The sequence below is a fragment of the Nelumbo lutea genome, chromosome 8, assembly GCF_056320005.1.
Source record: "Nelumbo lutea isolate HS-2025 chromosome 8, American lotus-T2T, whole genome shotgun sequence".
Taxonomy (NCBI): Eukaryota; Viridiplantae; Streptophyta; class Magnoliopsida; order Proteales; family Nelumbonaceae; genus Nelumbo; species Nelumbo lutea.
In genome coordinates this window covers 1,212,993-1,226,024 of record NC_142691.1, presented here as the reverse complement: position 1 = coordinate 1,226,024, position 13,032 = coordinate 1,212,993, and positions in this window count along the sequence as shown.

The window sequence follows — 13,032 nt, the reverse complement described above, 5'->3', positions numbered from 1 at the left end:
GCCCTACATATTTTATGTTGGTTATATTGGTGTAGGGAATTGTCATTGGTTCCATAACCTATTCAATAGCTAATAGCAATTGCATTCAGTTAATACCAATTCAATCCGGACACTCCCATGGGTTCCACCAGATATATCAACCAGTAAACCAATCCAGTGGCATTCATTAAAATACATTTTTTTACCCGATCCAAAAATTATTTACAGAAAAAATAAGCGATGAAAAAAAATGGATGACAATAGAAATGCAAAACCTGAGAATAGGTACTGAACTATAGGAACCATACCATGGGGTGGGGTCACACGTTTTGTCTGCATCACTCAATTTCTACATTACCGTTCCTTTTTCTTTTTTTCTCAACTATGTTGGGAAGCTTAAGGTTTTGAGGAATCACAAAGGTCAAGCATCCACACATGTGACAATTGACAACCATATTCCCTAGCTTTTGGTAACCAGCAAGGGAGGGAATCGGAGGACCGAATAAATACTGCATCCATGATTTTCATGGTTTAAAACTTTACGAGTTTTGTATTTAAGAAATAAAAAAAAATAGAGGAGGGGAGACAGACGTAGAGAAGGGGAAAATTGCCCAGATGAGAGACATATACGGATAATATAGTACCAGAGGGGGACAATAAATTGATTGGATGCTTGTGCTATAATTCCCCATGGCAATAATAAGATGATCAGTATTAAGACGATAACAGATCCTATCCTCTCCAGGACGATGCCCTAGAATAATGACCACCATGGCAGTTGACAGACCGGACCTCTCCAAGGAATTGTTTTATAAATTTTGTAGTTTTTTTTATTATTATTTTAAACCCCTACTTATTCTTCTCTATTTCGTCAATTGTGAGCTCTATTAAAAACTGAAGCCACAACGCCAATGTACTCACTATTCACCTGGGAAGGTTGGAACCGTGAAAATTTTTTGAGTAGAAGGAGCTATTGATAATAATTCTGAATATATATAGGAAACATTGACCCCATTTCTCAGGGATTATGTTGATGGGATAAAAAAGCAAATCAAATTACTTAATCCACGCATTCCAATTTGATCGATGCTCCCGTCTGGAATTGTTTTAAAATTTACAGTCTGACGTTTTTTTCTTTTATTTTTTCATTTTGTTTGGTAAAGAAAGTCCGCCGTTGAAATAGTCAAATCGATGTTTTTTGTCTTGTTATAAAAGTGGGTCTAATGACTAAAATATGCAAAAAGAAAGAGAACTAAACTCTCTATTAGATTCCTTCCATTTATTTCAGGTGAAGAAACGGTCGTTATATTTTTCATGAGTTGGGATTAGGTAACAAACCTTCATTAACTTGTAACAACATCCCATGTCAGCCCTGCACCCAAAGTGAGAGATTCGTATGAGCCAATGAATGAACCTTCCCTGAAGAGTGAAGTAGTCAAGTTAACACCTACATCCACCCATTTGACAATCAATGCTTGTGGAAATGAATTGATGAAGCCTTCCCGCTCGACACCTTCATTCAAGAACAGCCAGGACTCTTAAGGGTCCAGTTTCATATCTATCTCTGGCCAAGCTTCCAAAAATTCCATCGTTTTGAAAGATTACTTCCAAGTTTGCGAGCTTCTTGTCCTCCTAGAACTGGTAACTATACAATCACATGGGAATTGAAGATCCAAAAGGAATTCAAGACTTTTGGGCATGTGATATAGTAGGTAGCAGCAGTGGGACACATAACAATCCCCACTGACAATTCCTTCAAATTAAAACATGCTCTGAGATTCAACAGCCTCATTTGGTCCAATTTGCTATTTTTTGAAATTCCTCCAATGTTTTTTTGAATAATGAATGAATTCTTATCTATTTCCCATAGTGAATTAGTGACAACAGTCTGGTTGGAGATGCAGGAAAGAAAGAGAGAAAGGAGATGATGACAATGATGGTAGTGGTGGTGGTGATGTAGAATGAAACAAGGTAGAGCAAGATGAAAAAGAAGATGGGATTGAAGTTCAATTTGAATCAGGCCTATTTTGAAGAGGGAAAAAACCTCTATTACTTTGCCTGCAGGGCCTAGTGGGGTGTTCTTATTGATCAAACAGCCCATGTTTTGGACTCATTCTCCACAAGACAAATCTATTTAATCTCGGTGCAGTGTAAAATATGAATATTTTCCCTTCTGTTAATATTGTTTTCAATATTTTGCTTCGATTATAATTCAACTAAAGTTGCTTTTCAATTTTTCCTATTTCTCCTTTGCTTAGATATATAATGCAAGACTTGCAAGTAATCTATTTGGGAGGAGGAAGGCGACAAAAAGGAAAGGGGTTGTGCAGTTTATATTACTTGTTTTCCTATCATTTATTCATGGGCAAAATGTGAGGGAACCTGATTCGTTTTACTTGCAAATGTATCTAATAATGCGTTGGAGTTCAACTGCCTAGGTTTCGATAATCTGATCATTCAAACCGAATGGTTGGCCTGTTTTGACAAAAAATAAATAAAAATAGTCAAAACCATTGAATCGTTCAAAACAATTCAACTGCCTAGGTTTGTTGACCAAATTAACATTTTTTGACAAAAAATCCGGTTTTTTTCGGTCTGGGCATCCAGTCCGGTCTAGTTTTGAAAACCATGCATTGGAGTTGCGCGCAAAGGAAGATGACAAATGGGAAAATGATTTCTAATTTTCTATAAATCAACTTTTATGTATTCACTTTTTGATAGGGTGGATTCGAGCCGAGCCAAGCCGAATAGCTCGCTATTTGAGCTCGGCTCGCCAAGGTAGTACAAGGCTCAAGCTCGAGCTCAAGTTGTTGACTTGAGAAAAATGTTTTATTTGATATTTAAAAAATTAAGAATTATAATAATTAGTTATTATTATGTATAAAAATAAAAATATTATATGTAATATTTTTAATATATATTATTATTACTATTACTATTATTATTATTATTATTATATGTAAGCTATTCGAGCTCGGGTTGTGAGTCTCACGAGCTGAGCTTTATTAGGCTCAAGTTCAGCTTGATTAATAAATGAGCCTACAAATTGGGTTTGAACTCGGCTCGGTTTCATCGAATAGCTCGTGAAGAGTTCGGCTCGTGACCACCCTTGTTTTTTGGCAAATTGTTGGTTCTGTGATAAGTTTTTTTCCTTCTCCAAGATGGATAATTTTCCCATGTGAAAGAAAGTTGGCAAAATATAACAAGACAAATTTGCCTATTCTAATAATGACTTTTTATAGATAAAAGGTTATTGTATAATTTACTTGGGAATTAAAGCAACATAGATAAGTGAGCTTAATCCACACTTAATTAAATAAGTTCACTTACCCTAGTACATGACTTCCTAAAAAATGAATAAGTCTAACTTGTATATAAGTACCATGTGTTTATACAAGTTTCCTAGTTCTGATTCTTCTGAAGACTCCTTTTAATGCACGAGTGGTATTAAAACCAGTAGACACAAGTATTAATAGATGCATACAATGATTCCCATGGCTTTGTCCCTCAAGACTAATTCCCTATATTCTATCCAATTTATACCTTTATCGAGTCTCTCTACCCATCACATCAAAATGCAATTCCAAGTGATGGCATATACTCAGGAATCTGGGCTTGAGATATGGGTTTGATTATACATCATTTAATTTGGGTTGTTTTTCAACCTCTTGCATATGACAGTTACCCCACTCAATTACTTGTTTGTCCTAGAATATTGTTTTCAATTACTCTTTTTACCTCACATCCACACTAACATGTCATACACATGAAGATTCAAAACAGGTCAAGCTGTTTTTTTCTTTTTTTTTATTCCAAGTTCCCAGGTAACCAAGTTTTTTTCCTTGATTTGTGTTCTTCTTCTATACAAATTAAGCACATCATAAACTAGTTTTTAAGTAATATCAAATGAAAAACCCATCAAATACTATTAACGAAGTAGACCATTCTCATTGAAATCTTATGTACGGTGCATAGTAGGTGTTTCAGGTTTTTTTATTGTGCTTCATTGTTTTGGAAGTCTTCAATGACTTCGTGGTCTTTATTAAAGGATTATGACCTTCATTTGATGCCGATTGCAGAGGCATTGTTTGATGTCACTTCTGGTGTTCAGCTTTTTTTTTTTTTTAGGTTGTTATTTCTATCTTTGTGGTGGCGTATAGTTGGAATCTATTTGTTTTGTCTATTTTATAGGTTGGAGTCTTGGGGTATTTATTTGTGTTTGTATTTTATAATTTGAGAATTTTCAATGAAGAATTGACTTTTTGATGTCAAATTAATCATTATTATATATCGTATACACTTATCATGGTTCTCTGCGTAATTATGACCATAACTAGGCGGTGCAACTTTGGAAGGCCTTAGATGACACTAGTCCTAATCCTATAGCTGTCTACAATTAAATGTTTGGAAGGGCCATCCATCCAGCTGCAGCCTCATGCTACTTCATGTAAACCTACTAGCTATTACAATTCACAAATCATCCCAATCTAGAAAATTTGTCTTAACAAATAGCCATCTTTTAACTGAGATCGTGGCTCTCTATTCCTCTTCATTACTTCGTTAGGCTGACTTTGGAAGGAGTGCAAATTGTATTTACGCTGTATATATTTGTATTTGTATTGCTTTCAAACTGAGTTTTACCATTATCTAAAAGACTAAAAGCGAAGAAGAAAACAGGGGAACACAAAAATACACTACAATGGGATTTGAACTTGACTGCCAAAAGAGCTCTGTTCGTTAAGAAGGAAATTTGCGAATATAAACATAATAGAATAATAGAACAATAGAATATATATTCGGTTTAGTATACCTCATTTAACCGAAGATATAGGCCCTGTTTGGCAATGTTTTGTGAATGCGTTTTTATCGAAGTTATTCTCGTGTAAGAACAATACTCAAAGAATGCATTTGGTACAAAAAAAGAATGCGCTCTTTGAGAGTGATAAATCGACACTCTCAAAGAATGCATTCCCAAATAACTTGCAGTTCTCACAATATTAATGCATATTATCGCACAAGTGCTATTGATTTCCATGTGAGAGAAGGGATATCTTTGGTATTTTGCATTAAATGATAGAAACAAGTCCTAAACAACCATCTCTCATCCATCCAACACTACCTCTTTGGCACTGCACATCTCAAAGGAGGGAACTCCCTTGGCTCCTGTTGTGTCAACAATTGGACGACAAGTGAACGGTACAAAGCTCCGACGACATTTTCAGCCAAATTCACATAAATAGGTAGGTGTATTCCTTCTCGTCATACCTGGTTTTCTCCTTGCTCTAGCTAGATTCACCCAAACTAATATCCGACAACAATCGTATCTAACAGATGTCGAATTTCCATCATCTGAATTTGTTTGTTCATATTATTTTTTTATGGCCTGTTTGGTGCATCTTTCGGCATGGTCATTTGGCTATTTACAAGTTGAGCATACCGATTTTCAGTTTATTCCCATTTGGTTCACGAAATATCTAATCACCAAAAATCGGAGCGCCAAAAAGACACGAAAAGCCCATTTTGGATTGATTTCAAGAAGCTCCTAATGAAGCTTTTTAGGTTTTATTCTCGGGTGGAAAGACATTGAAATATGCACAAAAAACCATGATAGTGCCAAACTAACTTTGGGCTGCTCAAATCTTCATGCAAAATCGCAATGAGTCTTTTGACTACTATAGCTATCGAAAGATCTTCCCAAAAAGACGCACTAAACGGCCCTTACTTTGTTGAATATCTTGAAATATGGGGTTTCTATTTATCTATCATGTCAATTGAGTTGGGTTTCTTTTCCTCTGAATTAGTTATCCAAACACCATTTCTGTTTCTGTAGAACAAAAGTGCGTTCTCCAAAAACATTTTTTCCAAATGCCTTCTTTGCTTTCGAGGAACAAAAAACAAAATTCCTGTTCTAGTACAAGAATTTCAAAAAGAATATGAGCAGGAGGGTCATTGCCAAACAGGGCCATAGGAGCCGAGAAATAATAATGATAAAGAGGTATTTACCAACATTAGGGCTTAGTCGGATTGGGCTCGGATCGGATGTAGCAAAATCCGCATCCAATCTGATTATTGGTCTCCTACATCCGAATCTGATTGGATTTAAAGAGTTGGATTCAGATTTGATCTGATTTCGTTGTAAATTTTCTAAAATATCAGAAATATTTAAATTTTATTTATTTTTAACTTTTATATAATAAATTAATATAAATATAACACACTAAATTTATTATATACATAAATTCATATGTAATATAATATATACAATATATTTTTATAATTTTATAAAACTTATATGTTAAAATTAATAAATGTTATATTATAATCAAATTGATGGGTCAAATTTGAATCCTATGTAGATTGTAACATCAGATTCCGATCTGATTACTTATATACATAATCCAAATCTGAGATAAATGGGATCAGGTCTCAGATTTTGGGGTACCATTGACAGCCCTAACCAACATGGGTTTATCATCATCATTGTCATCATCTAAGGCCCCGATTCCAACTGTTTGGTTGACAGAATTTGAATCTTATTCATATTCCTAGTGGAATGACATTTTCCCATTTGAGGGAATGGCCATTCCCTCCCCTCCCTTGGGAATGAAATCCCATTTATGCTGATTCCAATTTCCATTCTTATTATTGTCTGAACCAAACAAACTATAAGAATAAACCATTCCAATTCTGATTCTGATTTAAATTACAAATCAAACTGTCTACATGAATCCATGCTTCCCTTAATGCCATATCTATTGTCAATTTATGGGCACTTTTCTTATTATTTTCACCCAAAGCTTTTTGGGTAAGCAAAGTATTTTTTGTTTGTCCCTAGTTATTCTACTCCCCTTAGCTTGGCCCTAGTTATTCTACTCCCCTTAGATTGCAATGATTATTATTCTAATAGGTGATGTAGATGGCTTTTCATGGACAATCCATCCCACTCAAATTCTCTCATTTTATCACTTAAAAGTCATGCTCAAGTTCCACTCTCGGTTTCATTTCCAACCCTATCCTTTCTAATTATATCACTCATATGCCTACCATTTACGTTTATACCACATACATTTACACCTCTTAAAGGGCTCTAATAAACTGAATAATTCATTTGATGTGGCGTGGTTACACCAAACTTGGATAGGGATGGCAATTTTCCAGGAGGGGGGGGGGGAATTGCTTGTAATACCTAATTAGGAATGGGTAGTAGGATGGGGCGTGAATTCTCCACCTTACCCTGGCCCCCCGATTATAATAGTAGGGGCCCGTGCGAGTTAAGACACTCTATTACATTCCCGCCCTGATCTCGGTGGCAGGGCGGGTTCGGGGCAAGTAAAGGTGTCAACGGTATTTGAAAATTCGATTTCAAATTCGAGAGTTGACATAATCAAATCAAATTCAGATAAATTCGAATATCTAATCAATCAATTTGGGATATCCTATTCATACCAAATAGCTAATCAGATTCGAATTTGGATATGACCCGATTTGATTCAATAAATATTTGAATTTGATCGATTATTTAATTCTTATATATAATAAATAAAATATTTAAATGTCTTATATAATATATATATAATAATTAAATTATATAAATAATTTATATATTTATATACTTTATATAAATAAAATATATAGTTTATGTTTATCAATTACCTAAAATAAATAATTAGTTGAATTTGAATCGAATTGAATATTCGAATATTTAACCGGATTCAAATTTGATATTAATTTTCAATATCCATCAGACATCAAATCGATTTTTCTAATCAAAATTCGAACTTGGATATTGCTTGATCTAATTCGAATCCAATTTGTTTACACCCTTAGGGGTGAGGTACTCATTCCTTGTCGGGGATGGGGAATCCCAAAGTTTCCCCACCTTGAGGCAACCACCTGAAAAAATGTAATTTGTGGATATTTTACAAATAGGATTATGGGAATTTGAGGGGTATTTTAGGAATTGGATTGTGACAATTTGGGGATATTTTATAAATGAAATTATAGTAAATTAATTATTTACAATAACAATAAATTAATGTAGACTATTTACTTTTTAAGCCTGAATTATTTACTATTAATCAAAGTAAATGCAATTATGTTATATTACATTATTCTTAATTAAAAGTAAACCATTTGTTGTTAATTAATGTAACACCAAGTATGATCGAAGCCAACCAAGTGGTATAGATCGGTGTGGATAGACTTAATAATTTTTCTAAATTATTTATTGAAACAATAATAATGGATTGTTATTTAAATAATTAAGAACCAATTTTTTGATATATTAATTTACTAATTTATTTTTCCTAAATTTTTATAATTATTTAGTAGAATAATAATAATAGATTATTATTTAAATAGTTGTGGATAAAATTTTCATAGATTAATTTCTTAAAATTTTAATTACTTATTTAAAAAATAATTATGGATTATTTGTTAAAGAGTTTTCCTAAATTATTTGATAATTGCTGATTTTATAGAAATTAGTAAATTATGCTAATTAGTAATATCTTTTACCGATGAATTATTATTGCAAATATTTAATTAAAACTGATTAAATTACAATGATTAATGTAAATTATGTTAAACATTGAAATTTTCAACATTTTAATAACCAAAAATTATTAAATAATGAGTTGCTTATTAAATTTTGGTGGATTATTAAATTGTTAAAAAAATTAAATAATGAATAATTTCTAAAATAATTATTTCATAATTTTTGGTAGAATATTTTATATATATTTTTAATAATTTTCATAACTAATGGATTATTATTTAACAATAATGAAAGGTGCCATGAATATATAGGAAACATCGAATTACCCTTATTCCCCTCTCTTTGCTTGAAATAATGTCTATAGATATAAATATTGTTTGTTTTGAAAACCAAATCTTAATAAATTATGGCCTTATTTTTGTGGGGAAATTGAGAGAATAGAGGAGAATTACATATATAAGTGAAGGAGAGAAGTTATGTTGTTATAGAAAGTGAGAAACACGAATTGTGGGGGGAGAGAGAATCCAATGGGATGGGAGATGATGTTGAGATGGCAAATTAGGAGTGGTGGGAAGGAAGAAAGGAGAGAGAGTGAAAGAGAATGAAGGGTTGGGGTAATGGAGCAAGAAGAAGCAAGGTGGCATGGACCATATTGCCATATATATAGATAGATATACAAATATAATATTAGTTATGATATTATTTATATTAAATTATATTTAAAACATTTGTATATTTAAAATTCATTATTTTAAATAAATATAATTTAAAAAATAGTTGTAATTTAAAAAACTTGGGGTTGCAGGTCCCCCAGTCTCCATCGAGATCAGGAGGGCCATTTTTTTCTTAGGTGGAAATCAAGGTTGAGGACTGACATTTGTAGGGGTGAGCATTTAGTTTATTTGATTAAAAGTCGAACTGAATAAATCGAAAAATTTAAAACTGAAATAAAAAATGAAAACTGAAACAAAACCGAATTACAATAAAACTGAAATAATCGAACCAAAATTATAGGTTATTCGGTTAAAAACCAAATTTAATTAATATATAATATTATATATTATAAAAAATATATATACATTATAATATATATTGTGAAATTTAATTTCATTATAATCCATTATATATAATATATTAATATGTAAATATATAACATATTATATATTAAATGTTATATATTGTATATTATATATTACATATCATATAATGAACTTTAGTTAATTCGGGTTTTTTTGGTTAACCAAAATTCTAAATCTAAAAACCGAATTAGCCAAAAATTGAAAAACCAAACCAAAATTTTTGGTTCGGTATTTTGATTTTAATTGAATAATGCTCACCCCTAGATATTTGTTTAAAAATCGAGGTTGGAGTTGGGGAATATGGTTCCCGCACCGAACTCGACCCGATTTGCCATTCAAGGGAAATTGTTGTTTTGGATTTTGAGAGGGGGAAAAGTTTGTCAATGGGATTTTGGTTCCCATCAACCCAGAATCCCATCTTATTTTTTCAGATTAATGCGGGGACCAAGAAAAGTTTATTTTTATGGGTATCACCTACCCCCATCTCTTAGGTGGGTAAATAACTTTCCCACATGGGGGAAAAGATTCTAACACTTGAATGAGACAAAAATACCCCTTTAATAATTGATTTTTATGGCTAAAATGATCATTTCCTTTTTTATTTTGAAAACAAAAGAACATAGGTAAATCCACTTAGATGGGTAAGTGTTTGCCAAAAGAAACCCAATAAATTACTTACCGAATGTGGCGTATTTTTTCGAAGGGAGTTCAAGAAATGTCAAAAAACTGTTTCCTGAATCGCCCACTTTATCGAATCTTAAGACAAAATCGACCATTTATCAACTATTTTTTTGACGGTTCCTGTTCAAATTCTGACTTGATAATAATAATTAATAAAAACGGAACGGTTGCGAAACGCATCTGCCTCAAACGACCCATCAGTATCGTTTTCAAACCCCTTACATAAACAAACCCTAAACCCCGTCGATTCCATTCACACTTTTGAGAACAATCAAGTATCAACAATGGTCTTAAAAGTGTAGACTGTAGACTGTTGGGTCTCATCTTGCTAATCAGTTTTTGGTTGGGTTTATGCTCAGTCGATGGAAGGATTAAAGCAAGGACTTCGTGCTTTCTCGAAGGAGCCCATCTCCACCACCTCCAACAGAGCTTCTTTCGGCGAGTCTACCATCTATGCGGATCAATCTCGGGTTTTGGTTCCCAGGGCTTCCGGGTACTTTCGTCTATCTCGCTACCTTTACTGTGAATTTTGTAATTATCTAATCAATCAACTACATCCAGCAATATTGCAAGCCCTGAATACCTGGTTATTGCATCCTCGGTGTTTATTTGCTCCCATTTGCCTTTTTCTTCGAATTCGAAAGTAAAACTATTGAGACATGAAGCGATAGATAGACATTTTAGCTCTTCGTAGCTCAAAAACCGGCTAAGTGTAAGATGATCGAAAGCGCGACTTTGATTATCCTCTATGTGGTTCTAAAGCTATTGAAACTGTTATTGATAAAAAAAAAGCTATTGAAACTGTTGTTATTTTTTATTGTTATTGTTTTATATTTTTAGTAAGATATAACAATCTGTAGCAGGAATTAGACGAGCACACGCTCTATTTCTTTCTATTTTTAGTTTCTTACTTTGGGTCTAAGTTCCCAAGCATACCGCTTTTATCCAGACATCCTCATTGAGCTATCTTTTCCCCAATAAGTTTATATATATATATATATATATATATATATATATATATATATATATATATATTTATAATCATAGTTGATTTTAATGACCCATGTTTTTGAACCTAGGTGATCATTTGATATTTTGTCTGTGAAGCACGATTTTGATATCTCCTTGTCCTCTGTCACACATATGTCTCATCTATTTTATTCCCTATAAAACTATTGAATAGGGCTCCTGATCATCCCTCCCCTCCCAATCAAAATCATTTTGTCGAGATGAAAAAATATACGTGAAACCTTCCTACTATAGTAGCGAGAGGAAGAACCAAGGCAGGAAAACTGAAAAGCAACGGAAATACAACCCTAAGGTGGTTCGTGCTTACCAAATTAAGAGGTTTACACTTGCACCAATACATGTAATTCATTTAACTGGGACTCATGCAATACCTGGCTCCTCTTTGTTACTATTAGCACCACATGGAGTTTTGAGGTGTCTCAGAATAGCCCCTATTCATGAGTGGGGCTCCTTTGGTACTACCATTCAATATAAGCACAACACTGGAGATCATTGTTTATGAAACAATAATAGTCGAATAAACTAGAATAAAATGATAAGTCCAATTTACATTTGATTGTGTTTTCTTTTTATATTTTTAAAATGATATATTTTTTCTTTGTTTGCCAAAATGAATGAGAGTCGTTTGAGCATGTTCGTTTAGTGTAGTGCTGCAATTGCCCTATATGGGGTCCACTTAATGGGGGGGGGGTCCTGATATTCTAAATATCCAGAACATTAGATCCCATTTGGCATTGTTCCTTCTTATTTAAATAACTGAGGCGTTTGGCAATTTATTTTCTAGGAATAGATTTATGCTCTACAGAGACAGAAACAATGTTTAGATAGTCAATTTTCTAGGAACATTGGATACCTGTAGAATAGTGCCTTATCGTGTTGGATCATGGATGCTTCAACTTTTTGTGTAAATTCTGCATGGCCAGCTGTGTCCTCGCTTTATCAGGGTAACATAGTCCAAAGTTCCTATTCTTCTGCATATGTAATTTTCTTCCATCACTAGACTGTCAACTAATTGCCCTTGGGGTTGAGGGTAGTTCCTGTACAGTCATTGGTCAAAAATAATTTTGGTCTTCTCATTGATTGTTCAGAAACTTGGGGTTTGGGCTGTTTGTTTTTTTGTATACCAATGACAAAAAGTGCTTGAAAGGGTTAAAACTTTTTTTAATTATGTAATGGTTTATTTCTATTTTCATTTTTGATGCTGTTTTGCTTTCACTCTACTTTTCCATTTTTAATTTACTTATGGTGTTGCTTTTGACATGAGTCAAATTGTTTAAGGTTGAAAAGCTGTCCATGAATTGCCAATGCCAGCAAGTGGATGAATTGGTTGGTTTTCAATTCATTTAAGGGGGTAGCACCTGCAGGTATACCGGAGAATGGTATGAATGTAAAGCAATCTGAGGAACTTGAGGGTAGTTAGGGTTCACACCTAGGCAAGCCTGGTGATGAATATAGTGAAGTGGGAGAAAATTTGGGGCTTATCGGTGAAGGAAACAGTGGGAAGCATAGTTGGTCCTGAAAAGGAGGGTTTAATATGCTCTCTAGCACAAAAGTATATAAGAGAAGGGTTAAATACAGAACAACTTGTATAGACTCTAATGAAGGGTGTGATGGTGAGTGTGGAGAGGGGGCAGATGTAGCTCTTGAAGGAGTAATCAGTATTAATAAAACTTACGAGGTGGGCAGAAGTGTGGGGATCAACAAAGTGATAGAAAAAGTAGCAATCAGGAAAGCTCTTGTAATTCTTTTCCTAGGAGGAGAGGAGTT